At 33.3% G+C, this 23,969-nt stretch overlaps 1 long non-coding RNA gene across 1 annotated transcript in view; it reads right to left on the reverse strand.

Moving 5' to 3' along the window:
* Positions 1 to 23,969, reverse strand: part of LOC123640886 — an 81,094-nt gene that overhangs the window by 45,561 nt on the left and 11,564 nt on the right. The window lies entirely within an intron of this gene.

Raw genomic sequence — 23,969 nt, forward strand, 5'->3', positions numbered from 1 at the left:
CTCTGTTGCAACTACTCAAATCTGCCACTGTAGCACAAAAACAATCATAGGCAATGTGTAAATAAGTGTTCCGATAAAAATTTATTTACAAAACCCTGTGGCAAGGTGGATTTGTCCTGCAAGCCTTGTTTTCTGACTCTAATTAGAGAATAGGGGAATAAAGGATACTCCTTTTATTTAGCAAGGGACTTTGAAAACCAGACCAGGGGACTTAGGTTAGCTCTGGCCAAATTAACCTTTGGTGACATACTAAACATTCACTTATAGCTATTTGAAATTGCCAGTGGAACAGTTTAATAGAGTACTTCTATCAAAGAACAGAAAGATAAATCCTAAACTTAAATTTTGAAATATTTTGATAACAAAAGTCCAGAAAGAATAAATGGAAGGAAAAAATAAAGATCAGCTCGATGAGAGCAATATGCTGGTTAAGAAATTCTCTTCTTAATCATAGATCCCTTTGCTAATTGACTCTTCTCTGTCTTTTAATTCCTGTCATTCATAATTCCAAATAACAGACCATGTGCTACAATGTATACAATTTGCTCACACTTACTGTTCCATAGTACAGGTAAGCACTTTTAACTCTTGCAGTAGGCGCTGTGCTTCCTAAAATGTGTTTCCATGGAGGTAAAAGGCTAATGAGAAGCTCCAACCTATTCCCCTTGCTCATTACTAACAGAACCCAAAATTTGTTCAGGGTAGCAATGTATCTGGCTAAGAATAACAAGTTCTAAGCCACCTTGTCACAAGCGTGGCCAGATGCACTTGTCTGGCAATGATATAAAATCTGAAGAGGCTAAGTAAGCCTTCTGGGAAAGTTTTGTAAAGATGCTACTTTGCATTCTGCACACTCATCTCTCAACTGTCTTCTTGGAGTCAGGATGTGATACCTAGAGAAGCAGAAGCCATGTTGCAACAACAAAAGCAAAAAACACCTGCCACGAAGGCCAGAGCAGGAACCTGAAAATCATCTGGGTCTGCCTCACACTTTTGACCAGGAGCACCTGCCATGGGCTGCAGAACTCTGGATTCCTAGTTACATAAGAAAAGTAAAACTCTCTCGGTTTCATCCAGCGGTAGTTGGACTCTGTATTTTTTTTTTTTTACACCTACATTCCAAACTAATAAGATGAGTAAGGAAATCCATGCTTGTGGTAAACACATTAGAACATGACTGTATTAGGTTTCAATGATTGCTATGGCTACAAACTTAGTGGCTTAAAACAAGACTTATTATTTTACAATTTTGTGTGTCAGAAGATTGACACAGTTCTCAAAGGGCTAAAATCAAGGTGTTGCTTTTTCTTTTCTGGAGGCTTTAGAGGAGAATCCCTTGCCTTTTCCTTGGTTCATGACTTCCTTCCTCCATCTTCAAAACCACTCTCCTGTAGTTATATTCCTCTCTAACTCCAGAAGAGAAATATTTTCTGCTTTTAAAGACTCATGTGATTAGACTGAGGTTGCATAATTGAAGATAATCTTCCTAATCCAGGTCCTTAACTTAATCACATGTGCAAACTCCCTTTTGCCATGTAAGGTAACATATTCATAGGTTCTAGAGAGTAAGACGTGGACACTTTTGTGTGCCCATTATTCTGCCTACCACAAAACCATAAAGAAAACCATATAAATTATGAATTCTGTGACCTTGTTTCCTGGTATAACTCAAGTTTCTTGTACAGTGTTATGCAAATAGCAGAAAGAAAATGAAAAATAGGTATTTTACCAGGCACGGGAAGTATTATATCAGTTCTGGATATTCCATACTAAAGTAATACTATTATATCAGCAATAATCTACCTTTCCCTGATGGATAATGAGCCTGAACTTCCCTTAAATTGGGAAAGCTAAAAATTGAATTAGGCAGAAATAATGAAAAATTTCTATTATGCACACATGGGTAGTTGCAATTTTTCAGCAGGACAGATTATAGAGGTAGAAAATTTTACAGAACAAATGGCCGCTTCTCAGGAAAAGTAGTTTTAGAAATCAAAAAGAAAATTGTATTCAAAAACATAATTAAAAATCTTTTATAATATATAATGTTAGATTTTACATTTATCACCCACTTAAACTTACATTTTCTCTAATATTAAGGCACAAAATTAAACATGCATTTTTGATTACTTCCTTTAATTTCATCTTCTAAATATCAAAAACCCCAAATCATTTGGTTCTTTTGCAGAAATTCCTTTTGGTTTCCATGCTGTAGCTATACATACTGTCAATAATCATTCCTGGGTTCTCATAATTTAATGTTTAGATTACCTAGTTATTTGATTCTAAACTGTCTTCCCTACAACATATCCTATATGCTGCTGCCAGAACAACCTCAGAAACAAAATTTTACAAGTATTCTAGATTTGTAATGGATATATTCATTTAAGGGAAGCTTAAGAAGTAGTCATCCACTCTGGTTTAGCACTTCTCATGGCATATGTTTTGCAAGGCTCTCTACACTATTTTTTTATTTTTTAGAAAATTTCCATTCCTATTTTTATTTAACGTTCTATTTTTACTTTAAAGCTATATGCATTAAAGTCTCTGTTCTACATAATAAATTTTCAAATATTTGAAAATAGTGTCTTCTAAATCATATCTTTTTTCAGTTAAGCATTCCCTGTTTCTCCAACTCTTCCTCATTGCAACTGAAAATTCAACATCTTTCCACTCTCTTTTGAATACATCATAGTTCAGTAATGACAGACTGAAAGATGTATTGCTTGGTTAAACTGAGTACTCCTAAGACCAGGACAGTGCAATGTACAGCAAAGCAGGTGGATCTTGCCTTAGTTTTTTATATTGTCTGTGATTACTACAGGTTCTGTGACTTATATGTTATATTTCCTTCCATGACTTTTCACATGACCTATTATAAAGTATGGTCTGTATCATCCTGATCTTTAACAATTCATATTTTCAATTTTTTATTATGAAGTATAATACATGTTTATTGTAGAGAATAAAGATAAATCAAAAGAAAAAATAAAAACCATAATTTCAGCATTCAAGAATTATTAACTGCTGGAACCCAAGTGTGAAAATTACATTTTCTATTTCAGTAATAGTAAATTAAATAAGTTGGATTAATCTTCTCTTCAAGAACAACTAGAATTGATAGAAATAGATGATAGAGAAAAAGACAGAGAAGTATAAAGAAGTATAAAGATACATAGATACCCTTGAACATTAATAAGGGAACCATATCCAAAAGAAGATGGAAATCCAGGGAGGTTAACCAGCATTTGGGACCACTTCTTTCCTGCTAGTGTTTGATATGCTGAGGGTCTGACAAGCATTTGTGATAACATACTGGGACAGGGGAAAAATCTTTTTGGAATCCAGGGTTCAAAAAGTATGGAAGTCTTTAGTATACTCAACAATGTGGTTTAGAATTCCACAGGGGTGCAACCTAGAAAACAGAATGAACTAAAAATAAAACTAAACTGGCTCTCATAGAGACTGCAAAAACAAAAACAAAACAAACAAAAATCTTTCAAATATTCTCAATTCCCGGATTGCTGGTGTCCTCAGATACATAGCTGGAGTAAATATGAATTCTTTATGCAAGATAACAGCATTATACTAATCTTTAAATTATTTCTACAAATAAATTTCCAAATATAATGTCCATTATACAATCAAAGTGACCATGCCTATAGTCTACCTAGTTGAAAACTAAAAAACCCAACAGATATAGACAGAATAACAGGGGCTATAGAAATTGTGCTTATAACTAACATATTTTAATTAAGAAATAAGTTGAGAATTTAGAAAGAGAAATAGCATAATATAAAAGGAGTTGGACTTAAAAGAATAAAGAAATTCTAGAACTGAAAAATATGATATAAAATCAAAATCTAATAAATAAATTTAACAAGCTAGTCTCACTCATAATCATAGATAAAAATTCTTAATTAATTATTAAAATACTAAATTCCACAATATATAACATGTCACAACAAAGTATGCTGCATTCACAAGGTTTAATTTTTGAAAATCAGTGTAATTCACATCCTTAGCAAAATAAAGGAGAAAAACTATGTGATTCTTTAAATAAAGGCAGAAAAAACACTGAATAAATTTCAATACATTTTTATTCTGAAAACATTCAGCAAATTAGGAAATTTCCATGATCAACAAGATATACAAAAAAAATTCTACACTTAACAGCATACTAATAATGTATTGAACAATTTCCTCTAATCTAGGAAAAAAACAAAAATGTCAACGCTTTTGGTTGGTTTTAGATATTATACTGGAGGTCTTGGCCAATACAAAAAGCCATTCACCATGATCAAGTGAGATTTATCCCCAGATATAAGGATGTTTCAATACATGCAAATCAAAAATGTGGTTCACCATATTAGCAAATTGTAGGATAAAAATCATATTATCATCTCAATAGATGTCAAAAAAGCATTTCACAAAATTCAACAATCTTTCATGATAAAAACTTTCAATGAATTAAGTATAGGAGGAATGTAGCTCAAGACACGAAAGGCCATATAGCACATGTCTGTCCACAGTTAACATTATACTCAATAGAGAAAAGCTAAAAGCTTTTCCTCTAAGATCAGGAGGAAGACAAGGGTGCCCACTCTCACCACTTCTATTCAGTGTAGTACTAAAAGTCCTAGCCAGAGCAAATAGGCTAGAAAAACAAACAAACAAACAAACAAATAGGCATCCAAATCAGAAAGGAAGAAGTAAAATGGTTTCTGTTTTCAGATGATATGGCCCCATATACATGGAAAACCCTAAAGACATCACCAAAAAATCTGTTATATCTAATAAATAAATCTGTAAAGTTGCAGGATAAAAAAATCAACATGCAAAATCAGTAGTGTTTCTGTACACTAACAATGAACTATCTGAACAAGAAATCAAGAAAAACACCTCATTTACATTAGCTACAAAACCATAAAATACTTAGGAATAAGTTTAACCAAGGAGATGCCAGATCTGTACACTGAAAACGATGAAAGAAATTGAAGGCACAAATAAAAGGAAAGATATTCGGTGTTCATGGATGTAATAAATATAATTATTAAAATTTATACAAAGTGGTCTCCAGATTCAATGCAATCCTTATCAAAATTCCAATGACATTTTTTCATAGAAATGCAAAACATAGTCCAAATATCCCTAAGAAAAACAAAAGACCAAAATAGTCAAAGCAAAAAGAACATGGTTGGAGGCATTACAATACCTGATTTTAAAATATACTACAAAACTATTATAATGAAAGCAGCATGATACTGGCATAAAAACAGACAGATAGACCAAAGGAACAGAACAGAGAGCCCAGGAATAAATCTATACATTTATGGCCAATTGATCTGTAACAAAGCTGCCAAGAGCCCACGATGGGAAAAGGACAATCTCTTCAATAAAAGGTGTTGGGAAAACTGGATAGCCACTTGCAGAAGAATAAAATTGGACCCTTATTTCACACTACATACAAAAACCAACTTGAAATGGATTAAGATTTACACATAAATCCTAAAAACATAGGGAAAAACCTTCTTGACATTGACCTGGGCAATGATTTTTTTGGATATCATACTAAAACACAGGCAACAAAAGCAAAAACAGACAAACAGAATTACATCAAACTAACTGCTCTGCACAGCAAAGAAAACAATCAATAGAATGAATAGGCAACCTACAGAATGGGAGAAAATATTTGTAAGCTATATGTTTGATAAGGCTTAATATCCAAAACATATGTGGAACTCAACACAACAGCTAAAAACCAAATAACCTGATTTTCAAAATGGGCAAAGGACCTGAGAGACTCTTTCCAAAGAAGATATACAAATAGCCAACAGTTATATGAAAAGGTGCTCAACATCATTAATCAGCATAATGCACATTAAAACTGCAACAAGATATCACCTCACACCTGTTAGAATGGCTATCATGAAAAAGATAAAATATAACAAGCCTTGGAAAAGATGTAGAGAAAAGGGAAACTTTGTGTATTGTTGATGGGAATGTAAATTTATACAGCCATTATGGAAAGCAGTATGGAGTTTCTTCAAAAAATTAAAAATAAAACTACCATATGATCCAGCAACCCGTGCCTAGGGTATATATCCAAAGGAATTGAAATCAGTATGTCGAAGAGATAGCTACTTCTCCATGTTCATTGCAACATTATTCACAATAGCCAAGATATGGAATCAACCTTAGTGTCTATGGACGTGTAAATGGAAAAAGAAAATGTGGTATATATGTATACAATGGAATATTATTCAGCCCTACAAAAGAAGGAAATCCTGTCATTTGTGACAACATGGGTGAACTGGAGTCCATTATGCCAAGTGAAATAAGCTAGGTGCAGAAAGACAAATACAGCATGATCTCACTTACATGTGGACACTAAACATGTCGAACTCCTAGAAGCAGAAAATAGAATGGTGTTTGACAGGGGCTAGGGGTGCAGGGGAAATGGGGAGATGTTGGTCAAAGGGTACAAAGGTTTATTTAGGCTGGATGAATTAATTCTGGAGACCTAACATACAGTATGTTGAATATAATTCATAATACTGTATTTCATACTTGAAATTTGCTGAAAGCAGATCTTAAATGTTCTCAGCAAAAAAAAAAAAAAAATCAGTGAGATGAATATGTTAATTAGCTTAATTGTGGTAATTATTTTATAATGTATACATATATCAAGACATCACATTGTATACTACAAATATACACAATTTTTATTTGTTAATTATGCCTCAATAAAGCTAGACAAAAATCATGAAGGCTCTTGACGGTGCTGTCTCCCTCCAAAGATGGGCAGAAAGACTTCTGGCAGGACACTGATCCTAGGGAGGCCTGGCTTCATGCTTCCCACCCCTGCTCCTCCTCACATGTCCCCTCATTCCCAGAGTATGATACTTGCTCCTTTTGTGGGCCCATCCTCCCAGGACATGACCTTTCTAGAGTCTCATCTGAAAGTGGAAGGTGTTCATGAAGGCTCTCCCACCTTTGAAATGCTTGAATGCCAATCTCTGTCTCTGCAGCCGAACACAGATGCTGAAATCACTGCTCAGCTTTTCACCCTCCTAGGTGCCGCGTTTCATTGGGTTTCTTGGCGACTTGCCCAATACATGCAGAACTTAGGTGCTGGCCAAAAACTCATGGCCATATGCAGACAGATTGTGGAGCTCCCTCACTGCACTGCCCTGCATTCCAGGATATGGCTTATAAAGTACTACAAGACCTGAACTCTGTCCTCTTAGTCAATCAATTCAGCCAATCTCCTTTCCCCAGGAAATAGTTCTGAAAATGCCCTCCGAAGGAAAAGCTGGGGTGAATATGGGGCTCATCTACTGTACTTCTCTCCCTTGCACAGATCATAGACCCTGAAGCCCTGCCTGCATTGGTTGCTCTTCAATGCCTTCCAATAGCTTTTTATTTTTTACCTACTTTTTCCAGCTTTTATACTCTCACTTCCTAGTACCCTTCCTGGCCTCTCAGTAGGAAAGTTATTCTGATGCAAACTACTCTACCATAGCTAGAACTCAAAGGCCATGTGTTTTCTTCAAATATGGAATATAAGAACCTTAGGGGTGAAGAAACACATCACATACTTCCACGTTTCTCTGGTCCTCAATTCATTTCTCATGTCATAGTTTCTGCCCAGAAAATTTTTAAGACTTGAATAAAGGGAAGAAAAACACGCAGACAATAGTTGGAAGTGAATCACTTTGGTCATAGTGAGAGCACCTCACTTAAATCCAGTATTTGGGTAGTGAGGGACTAATCAAGGATCTCCTTCAGGTGCTTGGACCTGTGGGAACCATCCTTCAGCGCACTGTGCTTCTCTGACGTCTCTGTGTGCACCTTTCATCACACAACGTGGGGCAGCAATCACAGTGCCTTTTGACATGTCACTTGTGAATTCATAAATAGAAATATAGATCTACTTCCCTGAAGTGCTTCAGAAAATTTTATTTGTAACAGATAAGGAAACTGAGAATCAAAAAGGGTAGAAAAAGTAGAGAATAGAACTAACTTTCTTCGAATCTTTTCTGAGAAACATTGTACAGGTTTCTTACACACAATATTTTTTTTTATTTCCCACAACAACCCTAAGGGTTGATGGTTAGTAATTTTCAGAGATTTATTTTTTATCCGTTAATAGTTTCTCAGGTAATAATGAAATGGTCCTGGAATCTGAATGCATCTTCTAACGTATACTTCAGTATAGGTTCATATACAATACTAATTAGTGCACACTGACCACAGAACTTAGCCCTCAAATACCTCCTGCGTATTAAATTTGAGGAGACTGGAAACAACATGTTTGAAACAAACTTGCTCATTAAAAGCAAATTTAAGAGGTTTGTCATGATAAATAGTCATTAATAAAGAATTGAATATCAATGTGTGCTTTGGAACAACTCTTCCCTAAAGGTACAAGCACTATTCAAATGCTACACCCAAGTACTGCATGTAGAGCTTGGAGATTTTTTAGAGAAAGATATCATAAAACTAGAAAATATAAATCTGACACCACAAGCTGTCCAATATTTTTCTCGTGTTCTATGCTATTTAAAGGAAATTGTTCCCCTTTGACCTAGACCAGGACTGTGAACTGCAGCAGATACTTTCATCAGAACAACAGAAATAAAAAAAATCAAAAATTATAGGCAGTCTATACATACGTTCACAGAAGTCAGCTGATCAAAGGATTTATTGCATCGCTTTTCTTTGAATTTGGCCTTTGGACAAAAATATAATGAACAAGAAGATAGGGAAAACTTTTACAGTACATAAAAATGATTTTGCTAATTTCAGGTAATGAAATCAGTAGGGACTGTATTCTCTGACTATGAAGTAGCACAAGGACCTTTGAATCTCTCACATGTGCTTTAACTGCAAAACTAGATCTTGATTAGCTGTGCATATGGGGGAACTTGGGGAGGGCTAGACAGAGAGGAAAGTTTGTCACAATATGGGCCTTGAGGCTGCTCTGCTGCTCAGTGTGTTTAGTAAATACTGTGAGGGGAAAACCACCTCCTCTGAGGAAACCCGGGCACAACTGAGCCTGTAATTTCACCAGGTCAAGCAAGAAATCTTGACTTTCTATTAAATAGAAAATGTCTGACCTAGCAATCACTTTTTCTTCTAAGGTTTAAGACTTTTCTGTTAAGATGTAATACTCCAAAATGCTAAATTTTTAGACACTGAACTCTCTGCTGGGGCTGACTATACTTGCAGAGGTCTAAGGCAACCACAGTTGTTCCTCATGAATGCCAAGTAAGTATAATCTAGAAAAAATACCTAAGATTTATAGTACATTGTTCAGAGACATCCAAGTCGTCTGACACATTATCTCATTTATCAAAACACATTCTATTAGAAAAAAAGTTTTCAAAGGGAGGAAACAAATTCAAATACATTCTTGAAAATACAGTAAGTATTTATGTACATTTTAACCCACCGCATTGTCTAGAATCTATCCTGTAAATATCAACAGTCATTAGTGAAATATAAAGGAATAAATGGGAATAGGATTCTTGTCCCATCTTTACAATTTTCAGACAACTGTTTTTCTCTGTTCTATCTCATATTTTAGCTTAACATTTCCTTTATGAAGTCAATATTATTTTAAAATTGTCATGAGTTGTAGATGTATTGTATGTTTAGCCCTTCTCATTAGTATTTGTTTTTTTAAAGATTAACTCTTTTTGAAATTGCACACGCTAGTGGGGGAGAGTTAAATAAGCAGGATTGGGCAGAGAGCAAAGCTGAATTGTGATGTATTCCCAGTAGAGAATCCAGTCCATTCTGCGGGGCTCTCTAGAGCTCAGAGGTTCTTCAAAGTTTTCCGGACTTACGACAACAGGGAAAGGCCTATTCCTTTCCTTTTGCATTGATCAGTCTTCAGATGAGGGCTGCCCTCAAATAAGTGGTCTGAACTTGAATAAGGTTGTTTTTCAAGCAAGGGTAAGTTCCAGAGCGAGCTGAGCAAGGAGCGCTTTCCTCCTGTGCAGCACCCTCCCAGTAGCCTCTGCTGCTCTCAAGTAAACTACACATCCCATGTCCTGGCCTCAGGATTTGCTTCTGAGGGAGCCCTATCTAAGATGGTTCCCTTGCAAAATAGGAAGGACCCTCCAAATGTCTGTCATTAGCCTGACTAGCATTACAGGAGTGTAGAGCAATGCAGAGGTAATCACAGCTACCTGGAGTCAAACGAGCCAGGTTAAAGCTGTCCCCATAGCTCACTAAGTGCCTGAAACTGAGTAGAGCTCCCGGTCTTTCCATCACTTTTCTCGTCTGCCAAACTAGGAGTAATAATAATTCATCTCAGTCTATCTCATGGTTGTACTAAACTCTCAAATAAGATTAAAATTTTGCAGAACTTTTTGCATTGCATAGTGCTTTCACATATTATTTAAACATAAAAAAGCCATTATAGCAAATTCTATGAAGCAAACTAGGTGATTTTTAAAATAATTGCGTTAGATGAGCACCTGCTGGAATTTTTATTTCCAGACTAAATAATATGAAGATATAGAGAGACTTCCTTTGCAAAAATTTAAAAACAGAAGGCTTTGTAAGAAGAAAAATAAGAGAAATTATGTTCGAATCTTAGTGCCAGTACTTTAAAGCCGACCTCTAAATAAATCACTTAACCTCACCTTAATATCTAAACTTCCTTATTTGTAAAGTGCTAAAAATAATATTGTTTTTATAAGATCAGCATGTAAGAAGAGTTCAAGTATTAATCATTTATTCATCAGATATTTATTGAGCATCTACTATGTGCCCGTTATAGTGGTAGGTGCCATTAGCTATTTTTGTTTTTTTGTCATTGCTATTATTTATCATGCTTATTATTTATTATTTATGATTCCAGAAAGGCAAAAGGAAAATAGCACACCTACTCATTTACTTCCTGATCTTCCTTAAACCTTTAGGGCTTTCACACGTTATTTTCTATAAGAAGTTCTTAAAGTTTATTCTAGTTGAACCACAAAATTCCATGAAAATGAACAAGTTTTCTGTTTGTACAATGAATTAGTAACTAATTATTAAAACTGGTAAATATCTGCTGTGTGACCTTGGAAAATTTACTTGCTCTCTTTCTGCTGCACTTTATATGTGAAATAGGAAAGAATACTAGTGACTATTTTCTAAAGTTGCCATGGGGCTGAATGAGTTACCACATCCACCATTATTACAATAGAGTCTGGCCCACAATCAGCACTCAGTAAATGTTTCCTCTTCTTATTACCAGTACTAGCACGTAACAGAAGATGGTCTCTAATGTACCACACATGGGGGTTCTGTTATTTTAAGTTTACTACACCAATATTCCATTGAGTCCCATGAAAATTACTCTGATAACAAATATTCCATCATGTTTTCTAAAGTTAACCATTAGAAAAGAATTCAGACTTCTTTTCTTCCCTTAGCAATGCAAGCGACACATCATCATGACCCTCCTCTTAGAGAATGGAGGTTAAGTGGACAGTAACTAACAAAAATATTTATTCGATATTCTTTGAGGGTTTGCCTGTTAACAGAATACACTTATATGGGACATAGATTGGAAAATGACATAATTTTAATTATATACTTACTTTTAAGACGATGTATGCTGCAATGAATGTGAAAGTTTAACAAACAGAAACTGAAAACTGTCTGATACAACATCCTAATTGAACATTATAAATACATCAGCTGTATTAGACCTGTCTTTCTGTCCCTCTGTCTTGTTTTCATTCATTTTTTTTTTTTTTGCTAACAGTTTCTCCGTTACTATGTTAATAAAATATTTTAACATTTGGTTCTTCATTTCATTGCCTGTCTTTACTTAATCATTCTGCATTTGCTTTTATTGACCTCAGAACTTAACTATATCTGTGTTCTCCTTAGTATAAACTACTATAGTAATTGTTGTAGGCCACAATTTGATTTAGTATTTCAATCTCTTTTTAATTGTTATTTGCATTCTCTTAGTCTCATTATAAATCGATCAACTGTTAAAGTTAATGATAGCTAACTTCTATTAAGTTTATATTATATGCCAAGCATTGTACAAACCATTTTACATGTTATTTATTATTCACAAAATCCTCTAAGGTTAGTATTATTATCTCCCATTTATAGATAAGAAAACTGCTGCTCAGAGAATTTAAATAACTTTCCCCTGTTCATATAGCAGGTAATTTTCAATAGTACTATTCAAATCAAATTATGTCTTTGACCAAAGCCCAGCATTGTGTAATCCTCTTTTGAAATTTTAATATTTTATTGAAAATAAATAACATAACCCTCAGATTATATCTAATCCTGCTTTTATATTCTTAGTATTCTGTAATTTTTGCACAGACTTTATCAAAATTTATGCTGGGAAATTACCTATTCCCCATAACATAAATATATACCATGAGTGAAAGGACTTTGTTTTACTCATCTTTTTTTGTCTAGCACATAGCACAGTGCCTGGTATATAGTTGACATACAGCAAATACATATTGAATGAATACATAGATACTAATTGATAAATTTTAGAAAGATTCCTTTTTGCCTGAAAATTGACATCTGAAGAATCAGAATGCTGTGTTTCTGCCCCCTGTCTAAAGGAATGGCCATACCTTCTGTTGTAAGCAGATATTACCAATGTAGGGAGAGTCACTCACAACTGAGAATTAGTGCAAGACTTACTTTAAGAACAAACAACACTTTCTACTCTGAAATAATTATAGATCCTCAGGAAATTGCAAAAATAATACATAGAGTCCCACGAACTTATTTTTAAATAATACACAACATGTGGTCATTATAGAGAATTTAAGGAAACATAAAAACAATAGAGAAAAAATGGAAGATACACATTACTATCTGTAAGTAAAAAGGATACCCTTCCAGACGCTATAGGCATTAAAAATAAAGGGAATATTAAGAACAATTTTATGGTCATAATTTGACAGCCTAGATGAAAGAGACACATTTCTTAAAAGGAAAAAATACCAACATTAACACAATATGAAATAGATAATCTGAAATGGTCTTCATTTATTATAAATACTATAATATAGTATACTATATAAATATATAACTTCTGCAGGCCAGATGGCTTTGCTGATGAATTCTATCAAACACTTAAGGATGAAATAATACCAATGATACAGAAAATGTTTCAGGAAATAGAGGTAGTAGGAGCACTTCTCAAATCATTTTATGATGCAATTTTACCTGCCTACCAAACCCTGTCAAAGATATTGCAAGAAAATAAAAACCAATATCATTTGTAAACTCAAATAAACATAAATGTTACTATTTTAAGAAAATATTAACCAATAAAATCTAATATTAAACAAGCATGCTATTTCATGATCAAGTGGGATTTTTCATGTTACAGGAAATAGAGGTACTAGGAACACTTCTCAACTCATTTAATGATGCAGTTTTACTTGCCTACCAAACCCTGTCAAAGATACTACAAGTAAAACTGATCATCACCTAAGAGCACATTTAGGAATAACATTAATCGGGGGTCGGGCAGATGGGGCGGGGAGGGGATGGGTGTATACATACATAATGAGCGCGATGAGAAGCGTCTAGGGGATGGACACCCTTGAAGCTCTGATGTGGGGTGGGGGGGCAAGGGCAATATATGTAACTTAAGCTTTTGTACCTCCATAGTATGCTGAAATTAAAAAATATATATATTGCAAATAAGAAAAATAAAAACCAAGATCATTTGTAAACTCACATAAACATAAATGTTACTATTTTAAGAAAATGTTAACCAATAAAATCTAATATTAAACAAGCATGCTATTTCATGATCAAGTGGGATTTTTCCCAGAAATGTAAAGCTGTTTTAACATTCAAAAATGAAACATTGTAATTCACCATACTGACAGAATAATGGGAAAATATTACATGCTAATTTCACTATATTTCAAAAAGGCACTTGACAAATATCAACACACATTTATAATAAAAACTATAAACAAACTAAAAATAGAAAGGAGTCTAGTTTGCTGAAGACTGCCTGTGGAAAACATATAGTTGATATCCTGAACATTTTCTCTATAAGATTAGGAATAAAACAATGGTTTCCTCTTTTACCACTTCCATTCAACCTAGTACTGGAGGATCTGGCCAATAAATAAGGTAAGCAAAAAAACCACATAGATTGAAAAAGTAGAAGTAAAACAATGTAAAGGATGCATGGTCACATATGTAGAAAATTCAAAAAAATCTACAAAAAATGCTGCTAGAATTAATAAATGAATAGTAAAGTTTTCGGATACAAGATTATTATACAAAAATCAACTATGTTTCTGTGTACTAGTGACAAACAAATGGAAAATGAAATTTAAAAAGCATTGCCCTTTACAATGGCATGAAAATCATAAAATGTGTAGGAATAAATATTACTATATGTAAGATATATAACAACTATAAAACTTTGCTGGGAGAAATTAAATCCTAAATTAATAAAGAGATATGTCATGTTTATGGATAAAAAAATTCAGTATTGCTAAGATGTCAGTTCTTCCCAAACTCATATAAGAATGCAACACAACCCAGCTCAAAATTGCAAAAAGATTTTGTGTAGAAATTTAAATAGAAATGTAAAGGACCAAAAGATCCAAATTAATTTTCTTCTTAAATAGAACAGAGAGCTTACTCAACTTATGGACCTATTTTCAGAAATTAAACTGTAATAATTAAGACAATATACTGTTGATAAAAAGACAGACATATAGACCAATGAAACAGAATACAGAGGCTGAAAATAGGACAATAAATATATGACTGATTAAATTTTGACATGAGTAACAGGAGAAATCAATGGGGAAAGGATGGCATATTCCACAAATAGTTTTGGAAAGTCTATATATCTTTAAGAGAAAACAAAGTGGACCTTCATCTTTACCTCAATGTATGCACAAAAATTAACTCAAAATATAATTAGCACTAGAATGTTTATAGCAGCACAATTCACAATTTCAAAGATGTGGAAACAACCCAAGGGTCCATCAATACATGAGTGGATTAATAAAATGTGATTTATGTATAGCATGGCGTACTACTCAGCTAATAAGAAACAGTGGTGATATAGCAACTCTTGTGTTATCCTGCATAGAGCTGGAGCCCATTCTACTAAGTGAAGTATCTCAAGAATGGGAAAACAAGCACCATATGTACTCACCATCAAATTGCTGTTAACTGACTAACTGACCAACACTTGAGTGCACATATAGTAGTAACATTCATAGGGTGTCGGGCAGGTGGGAGGGGGGAGAATGGGGGGGATATAGTCACAGCTAATGGTTGCGGTGCACAATGTCTGGGGCATGGACACACTTGAAACTCCGACTTGGGTGGGGCAAAGGCAATATATGTAACCTAAACATTTGTACCGCTGTAGTATGCTGAAATAAAATAAAATAATATATATATGTATATAATTAGCAGAATTATTCTTTAGAGTAAAAAAGCAGACCAAAGAAAGATTTCCTGTGGCTGGGGTGGGTGAAAATTGACTGCAAAGAGGCATAAGGTAACTTTTTGCATTGATTGAAATGTTGTATACCTTTATTTTAGTGGTGTTTACATTGTTGCATATACTAATATTTGTCAAACACATCAAATCATTACCCTCAAAATGAGAGATTTCTATTGTTCATAAATTATAGCAAAAAAAGTTAATTTAGAAAAACTAATCAATGCACATACTCTTATAAAATATGTAATGGTATTTCAGATATATCTTTCAAATTTAGCTAACTAAGGTTGTACTATGAATCTCATTTAAAATACTTTTTTCATAATTTTTCCAAGATCTACTCATATCTCTGTGTTTATCATTTATTTTTTTCTAGGCATTTAAATTTATAGATATAAAATCCTGATGTCATGTTTTTAAAAGCTGTTATTTATATAATTATGTTCCTTTTGTCTTTCCTAAGATTGTTTATTTGTGCCTTTCTCAGGTTAAAAAAAAATCTCAATTGAGTTGTGTCTTTTAGTCTCTTTCAAGAACAACTTTACCTTTTATTTATCTTCTCTTGAATCTTTTGTTTTATACATGACTAATTTCTCCTGTTATCTTTATTTTTTGTCTTCTCATTTATTTTGGGTTTGCTTTCCTTCTTACTTTCTTAAGTAAGCCATGGTTTTGCCCCTTTTTTATAGAAATGTTTTATGACATAAATATTTCTCTCTAAAAATGCAGTTTCAGCTGCATCCCGTAGTTACGATAAGTAATATCTACATTACTATATTTTTAAAAAGTTAATATTAAAGTAAAATCAAGTTTCTTTTAGTATGATTATATTATTTTAGATATAAATATAGTAAATTACTCCAGTCAAACCAAAATTACTTTTGGATTTTTACCTCTCTACTGATAAACTGTACATATAATATTCCAATTAATACTGATATCATAATGAAGTGGTAATTATAATTAAATTACAATAAAAACATAACATGTATGATAGACTCATATCTAAAATGTTTACCAAGGATGTTTCTGAAAATGTAGTTTTATTGACATTTAATTTAAACAAAAGGGTAGGCTCTTAAGTAGCCACAAATTCTTAAACTGATAATAAAAGACAGATAATCAAAATTCATGTTGATGAAAGAGAAAAAAGTCCAAAAATATTATTGGCGTGATTCTGATAGTCCAATGTATTAAAGGGTTGAATTAAACTTGAAGAAAATCTCTTCTATTTTCAAAATCTGAAGTTGGCAAGAAAATCAAGGCCAAGAAGCAACCGAGGACTTCTTGTCATTAATAGTCCTGTGACCCACTACCAAGAATGAGCTTCAGGTGGAATAGGAAGGAAGGGAGTACAGACTGAGAATATAAGGGAAAGCCAGATTGAAGAGAGAGAAATGTCCTGCTTTCAGATAGGTTCCACCTTGAGAAATTCAAGCATTCTATTTAGAAAAATGTCTTGGGTTGGGATGTCTCTATTCACCTTCTAGCAAATGAATCATTCTTATAATTTAAGCCATTAGCTCATCTTATTTTCAGTGTTAGATTTGTCTTTACTGAGTTCTTGACCTCAGAAATTTATGTTCTGCTTAAATTCTAAGCTGATCCTCTTCGACTTTTCATAGCTTTCCTCTTGTTATACTTCTGATGCTTATCCAGACTGTTATTTCTAAGGATGACTCAATTTTTAATAGATTTTATTTTTTAGAGAAGTTTTAGGTTTACAGAAGTTTAGTAGCAAGCACAGAGATTTCCTATATACTCCCTGGACCCACACATGCCTAGTCTCCCTATTATCAATATTCCCTAGCAGAGTGGTACAATTGTTACATTTAACGAACCTATATTGATACATAATTGTCACTCACAGTCCATAGTTTACATTGAGTTCACTATTGGTGTTTCACATTCTTTGGGTTTGGAAAAATGTATAATGACATGTATCCACCATTATAGTAGTATCATACAGAATAATTTCACTGCCCTGAATATCCTCTGTACTCTGCCTAGTCATCCTTTCCTCTCTACAATCCCTAGCAAGCACTGATTTTTTTCATTGTTGCCATAGTTTTGTCTTTTCCAGAATGTCCTATGTTGAAATGTATCTAGCCTTTTCAGATTGACTTCTTTCACTTAGTAATGTGCATTTGGGTTTCCTCCATGTGTTTTCATGGCTTGATAGCTCATTTCTTTTTAGTGTTAGTTAATATTCCATTATCTGGAGGTACCATAATTTATTTATCTATTGACCTACTGAAGGACATCTTGATTACTTCCAAGTTTTGGCAATTAATAATAAATCTTCTATAAACATCCAAGTGCAGGTTTTTATGTGGATGTAAGCTTTCAACTACTTTGGGTAAATGCCAAGGGGCACAATTGTTGAATCTTATAGTAATTTTTAATTTTAATGAAGTCCAACTTATCAGTTCTTTCTTTCATGGATTGTGCCTTTGGTGTGGCAATTAAAAAATTATCACCAACTGCAGGGTCATTTAGATTTTCTCTTATGTTATCTTCTAGGAGTTTTATAGTTTTGCATTTTACATTTAAGTCTGTGATCCATTTAGAATTAATTTTTGTAAAGGGTAGAAAGTCTGTGGCTTTTTTTTTTTTTTTTTGGCATGTGGCTGTCTAGTTTAAAAGACTTTCCCTTTTCCATTGTATTAACTTTGCTACCTTGTTAAATACCAGTTGATTCTATTTATGTGGATCTATTTCTGAGCTCTCTTCTGTGTTCCATTGATCTTTTCATCTGTTCTTTTGCCAGTACCACACTGTCTTGATTACAGTAGCTTTATAGTTAGTATTCAAGTTGGATAGTGTCATTAATTCAACTTTTCTTCTTCAATATTTTGTTGGCTATAATGGATCTTTTGCCTCTCCATATAAACTTTAGAATCAGTTTGTCAATATCCCCAATATCCACGAAATAACTTGCTGGATTTTGATTAGAATTACATAAATCAAAATGGGAAGAACTTACATCTAAATAATATTGAGTCTTCCTATCCATGAACATGGAATATATCATTTATTTAGGTTGTCTTTGTTTGTTTTAATCAGTGCTGTGTAGTTTTCCTCATATAAATCTTGTCCACATGTCTACATTTTGTTAGATTTACAACCAATCATTCATTCATTTGAGTGTTAATCTAAATTGTATTTTTTTTTTCAAATTCCACTTGTTCATTGCTGGTACATAGAAAAGAAATTGACTTTTTTGTATTAATCTTGTATCTTGTAACCTTGCTATAATTGCTTATTAATTTCAGGAGAGGATTTTTTGTGTGTGTATTCTTTCAGTATATCTACATAGATGATTGTGTCATCTGTGAACAAAGAAAGTTTTATTTCTTTCTTCCTAGTCTATTAACTTTTTTAAATTGTCTTATTGCATTAGCTGGGACAACTTTTTTGTACTCCTTTTAAATAGAGCTAAGCTTGTCAATTTTTAGATTTCCATTAAATCGGTTCAACAAGTTTTAGGGCATGCTGCTTATTTTCTATTTTATACAAAATAAGCTTTCAACTGACTGAATAAGCCTTAACAAAACTCAGAAAGCTTTGTAAATGCTAAGTCTAGTTGTACATACTATTGTCTCACACAGGAAGCTATCTAATTTGGAGCCTGACGATGTGCAGCACCATGTCGTGCAGCTTCACAAGCATCAGACCAAAGTCCAGCTCTGCAGTGTTTTATGTCTTTACCATGCTGCTGAAGCTCACCACAGAGCCCCACCTAGCAGCTTTGGCTCCAGTAAACCATAACAAATTAGAGAATATCTGAGAATTTTTCCTGGAACTCAACCTACCTAGAACCAGGAAAGATCATTAGTAGAGACAGACAGATGAAAAAAAAGCTACAGTAAGGAATTTGCAAATTCTAATACTATCCAGTATTCCTTCTTTACATTCATTTGTCTTATTTTTATCAAACATATTTTATGACTTATTATAAAGTATATTGTAAATATAATTATATCCTAATTATATGGAAGCATTCATAAAATTTATTAATATATTATAGAATGTATTAAAATCTAATAAAATTTAATTTAAAATATTTTATTAGAAAAATTTTAAACAAAAGGTAAAATGGAAAGAATAGTATCATCAAACTCCAAATCCAACAGTCATTAACATTTTGTCAAGTTTTCCTTTCTCTTCTCTTTGTGTTCTCTCTCTCTGGATGCACACACTCACCTCACATACATACATAGGCGTGTGTGCATTTTCTAAATCATATCAAAGTAAATTACAGATATTTGACACTTCAAAATGCATCTACCAAAAATAATGAGATTCTCTTCCTGCATTATAACAATATCATACATAATAAAATTAAAATTTCCTAATATAATCTAATATTCTGTCTATATTCAAATTTGGACCATATACTTATGATTTTTTTATGGAATTGAATCAAGAATGAGCATTACATTTGGGTGTTATATCTCTTGACACTCTCTTTGCACATTTTTATTGAGGTATCATATACATACTCTTGAATCTCTTTTAATTGAAACAGAACCCATTAATTATTTGTATTTTTTTTGTTATACAGCTGAGACATATATACACAAAGGTGTATAAAATTCCATAAAGTTTCCTCTAATCTCATCTAGGTGTATCCTACAGATTTTGATATATTGCTTTAACATTACCATTCATTTTGAAGCATCTTACATTTTTTCTTTGACCATAAATTATTTACAAGTGTATTGCTTAATTTCACCTGCTTATTTTTCCTTTATAAATATGGCTACCATAAATTTTTAAATTATGTATGAGTAATTTAAATTATCAATTCAAATTACATGTGAGGTTTACACTGTATTTTTATTGGATAGTGCCATTCTATATACTTATTAATCTTTAGACTGATTTATCTATTAGACAGATACAAGAAAGATATGTTTGGCTTGTATAAAGTTAAAGATTATTACCTGTATTCCTAGTTTTCTGAATATTTTCATTACAGATATTGCACTTCATCAAATTCTTTTTCTGCATTTATTACAATAATTATATTTATCTCCTGTAGTCAAATAGAGTGGTGAAATATATTAAAAAATAGTAATACTTCTTTATTGTTTTAGATGAGGTCTTTAATTAACAGTGAAATTAAAAATTAATGACAAAGAATGAGAATTCCAAGTAAGTGAGAAAACTAAACTCAACAGTGTGGAGCCACTGAAGCCAAGGTTAGAGGGTGTTTCTACTTTATTGGAAGAGGATTAATGATTAACTAAATAGAATATCAAAAAATGTGTCCAGGAAATCATATAATCCAGAAGTCAAATCTAGAAAGACTGATTGACAGTGGTTTTGTGGGATAACCTAAACTAACATGGCTTGAAGATACTGTACGTGGTGACAAAATAAGGGCTAAGCTTTATTGTCTTCACTTATTTATCTCTAACCCAGAGGTTTGTTTCATGAGCTAGAAGAATGTCTGCGCCATGACAATTCTACCTTCTTTACTCTAAGCACCATTCACCCACCTCTGCAGACACACACCCCAAAAGGAAAATTTTTCTTCATCTCTCAGAAAAATAGCATATACTAGAGAATTAACTAGCACAATAATAACTGACTATCATCCTAACACAAGATATATATTATCAGACATTACCTTTGATTCCAAGAAACTATTGCCATAATTACATAGAAGAAAATACTGAAGAAAAAAATTTTATTGTTTTTCCGTCTTAATATTATTTTACAAAGTAAAGCCTCCTGTGACCTTCAGGCAGAGAAAAATAGCACATTTAGTAATTGAAGCTATTTTCCAATTTCTTGTAAATAGTCCACTATTATATTATTTCCCTTTAACAACCTAATTCTCATTGATATTTTACTAAGCTCTCTCCAAAACTGAGATGTTAATCAAGACATGGATAGGAAAATGATGTAAATCATTATGTTCAACACCATAAATATCTGGTTTATTCCTACATAATGACTTAAAAGATCTCACCCACAGGCTTTAGACCAGAATTAGTGCAATCATCCATTTTCAGGTAGAATGTGTAGCAACCCAGTCTTTATTCAGCATTAATGCTAGTGGTATAAAAAGAAGCATTTAAAATTCATAATAGGATTTATAATAATAAGGAATAAATTCTCCACTCATTTGTATTTCCATAGTTCCAACAGAATTGCCATTTATCTAGTTATTTTTCCAGACCTAATGATAACAATGACACCTCCCTCGGCAATGGGGATACATTCTGAAAAATGCATCTTCAAGCAATTTCGTCATTGTGCAAACATCATAGAAATATACTTACACAAACCTAGATGGTATAACCTACTACACACATAGTAAATTGTAACACAGTGGTAAGTATTTGTGTATCTAAACATATTTTTACACAGAAAAGGTGCAGTAAAAATATGATATTGTAATATTATGGGACCTCCTCTCATATGTTCCATCATTGACCACAACATCGTTATGCAGCACATAACTGTAATTTGAACTTTGAAACATTACATGGTGATTTCACAAGTAGCTTTCCAATGTATCATGTATTCTGCTCTTTTTATTTTTTAATTTCTGGCAGACTTTTCTGCTTCTCCATTTTTAAGGCTGATGTCTCATGTGTTTGAAATTACAAAATCAAATAAGTGAAAAAAACAGGACCACAAATATTGTCCATAAATGTTTCACTATATCTATCAATTTCTTGAGAGAACTAAATGGGTATTCTTACATCAAAACAAAATGAAAACTGGCTTTCCTTCTTTTTAATTTTTATTATATGTAATAGAAAGAATTGATTTTCTTGATAATTATTTACAGTAGAATATAATTGTACTTGTACAATATAACATATCTGGAAATATGACATTTGTGATTGATTACTTTCATACTAACATGCAAATAAAATGTTCTTCCTTGAAACACATTTGTAGTATCTTTATAAATTTTAGAATTATTATTTAATGGATTAAACTGTGTTAGAAATTATGATGTTATGCAGCCTGTATTGCATTACTGAAATTACAAGTGCTAAAATTACACAGAAATGAACATGCCCAATTCATCACACAAAAAATCTTCCTTTTAAACTATTACAAAATTATTGATCTGTAGTCAATAAAGCAGATTAAGCTGATATGTCACCCACCACACGTACCATCTAAACATACAGGAATGTCTGATAAAAAATGGCAAAGCATTTATATTACAGCTTGAAATCAAAATACAGAATGTCTTCATAAAAAATGGCAAAATATTTATATTACAGTTTGAAATCAAAGTGATTTGCCAATGATTCAGAGGGGAACATCCAGGACTTGCCAGCTCATCCCCAATATGCGAGAGACATTCAATTGTTGTACATGATATCTCAAAAAGTTTTTCTATACAAAAAGCTAAAGTACAAAATCCTTACCTACCAGCCCATAAAAGCAACAAGGAATCTTGCCATCCTTCTGGGCCACTGGTAGAAAGAAAGTAAACAACAAGGACACTGAGCCCAGCTCCTGTGTGACATCCGTGTGAGGGCCAAAACATACAACTTCTGTGGTATTGGATCTCAAGACAAGCACTGAGCATAAACATAGTCTATACTAAATAAAACATATTAGGCTGACAGAGGCAAATATGAAGTCATCTCTGTAAAGTCACTTCTTTGACTTGGGCACTCTGTTGAAAATAAGTTATCAGTGAAGTTTAATTCATGATCAAAAATCAAAAACCACCATTTGGGAGAGACTAGATAATTCTAACTCTGAATTACTAGACTATTCTAAAAGTGACAGTTAGGCTAAGAATGTTTTAAACATTCAAAGATGGCAAAAACAGAACCGGATAGGATAAAGTGATTCCGTCTGTACTCTGAGTTAAGAGAGAAGGGCTTTAAGTAGAATGCATCTCCCAAAGGTTTGGGATCAGTTTCTGAATCTAGCCTGGAAACCCACAAAGGGATGGAGGTAAGTGGACCTCCTGATCCGAAGGTGGCTGAAGGCAAAGTCCTACTCCATTTTGTACACCCGCTCAGCATCTTTCAGGGCCAAGAATGCATGAGTGATTTTCTTGGGCCAGGTGTGGGCCAGGTAGAGGGAAGAGCATCCCTAGAGGAATAAACATATTCAGAATAGGGAAGATAGACACATACCTAGATAGCTAGGCATGCAAGAAAGAGGTGTCAAAAATCTGTAATCAGGATACAATCTCCCTCCAGATACAATCTAGGAAATGTAGATGGGAAATCCCCACAGATTAGGCAGAGGTAGGGGAAAGAAAAGGAAAGATATTTGAAGACCCATCAAAGTACCCACAAGAGAATGATTTAGCTTTATAAGCCTGCCCCTGCAGGCTGACCGATTTAGATTGCATCAAGCCTCTAGGTGCTGGCTGGTTTTAGCCAATGGAAGATACCACAAGGTATTTGAGGGTGGAATGAAAGAACTTGATTTATTTATTCCCTGGCTCCCTCACAGCTGGGCTGCAGATTGGCAGTGA

Source organism: Lemur catta, chromosome 1, assembly GCF_020740605.2.
Source record: "Lemur catta isolate mLemCat1 chromosome 1, mLemCat1.pri, whole genome shotgun sequence".
NCBI lineage: Eukaryota > Metazoa > Chordata > Mammalia > Primates > Lemuridae > Lemur > Lemur catta.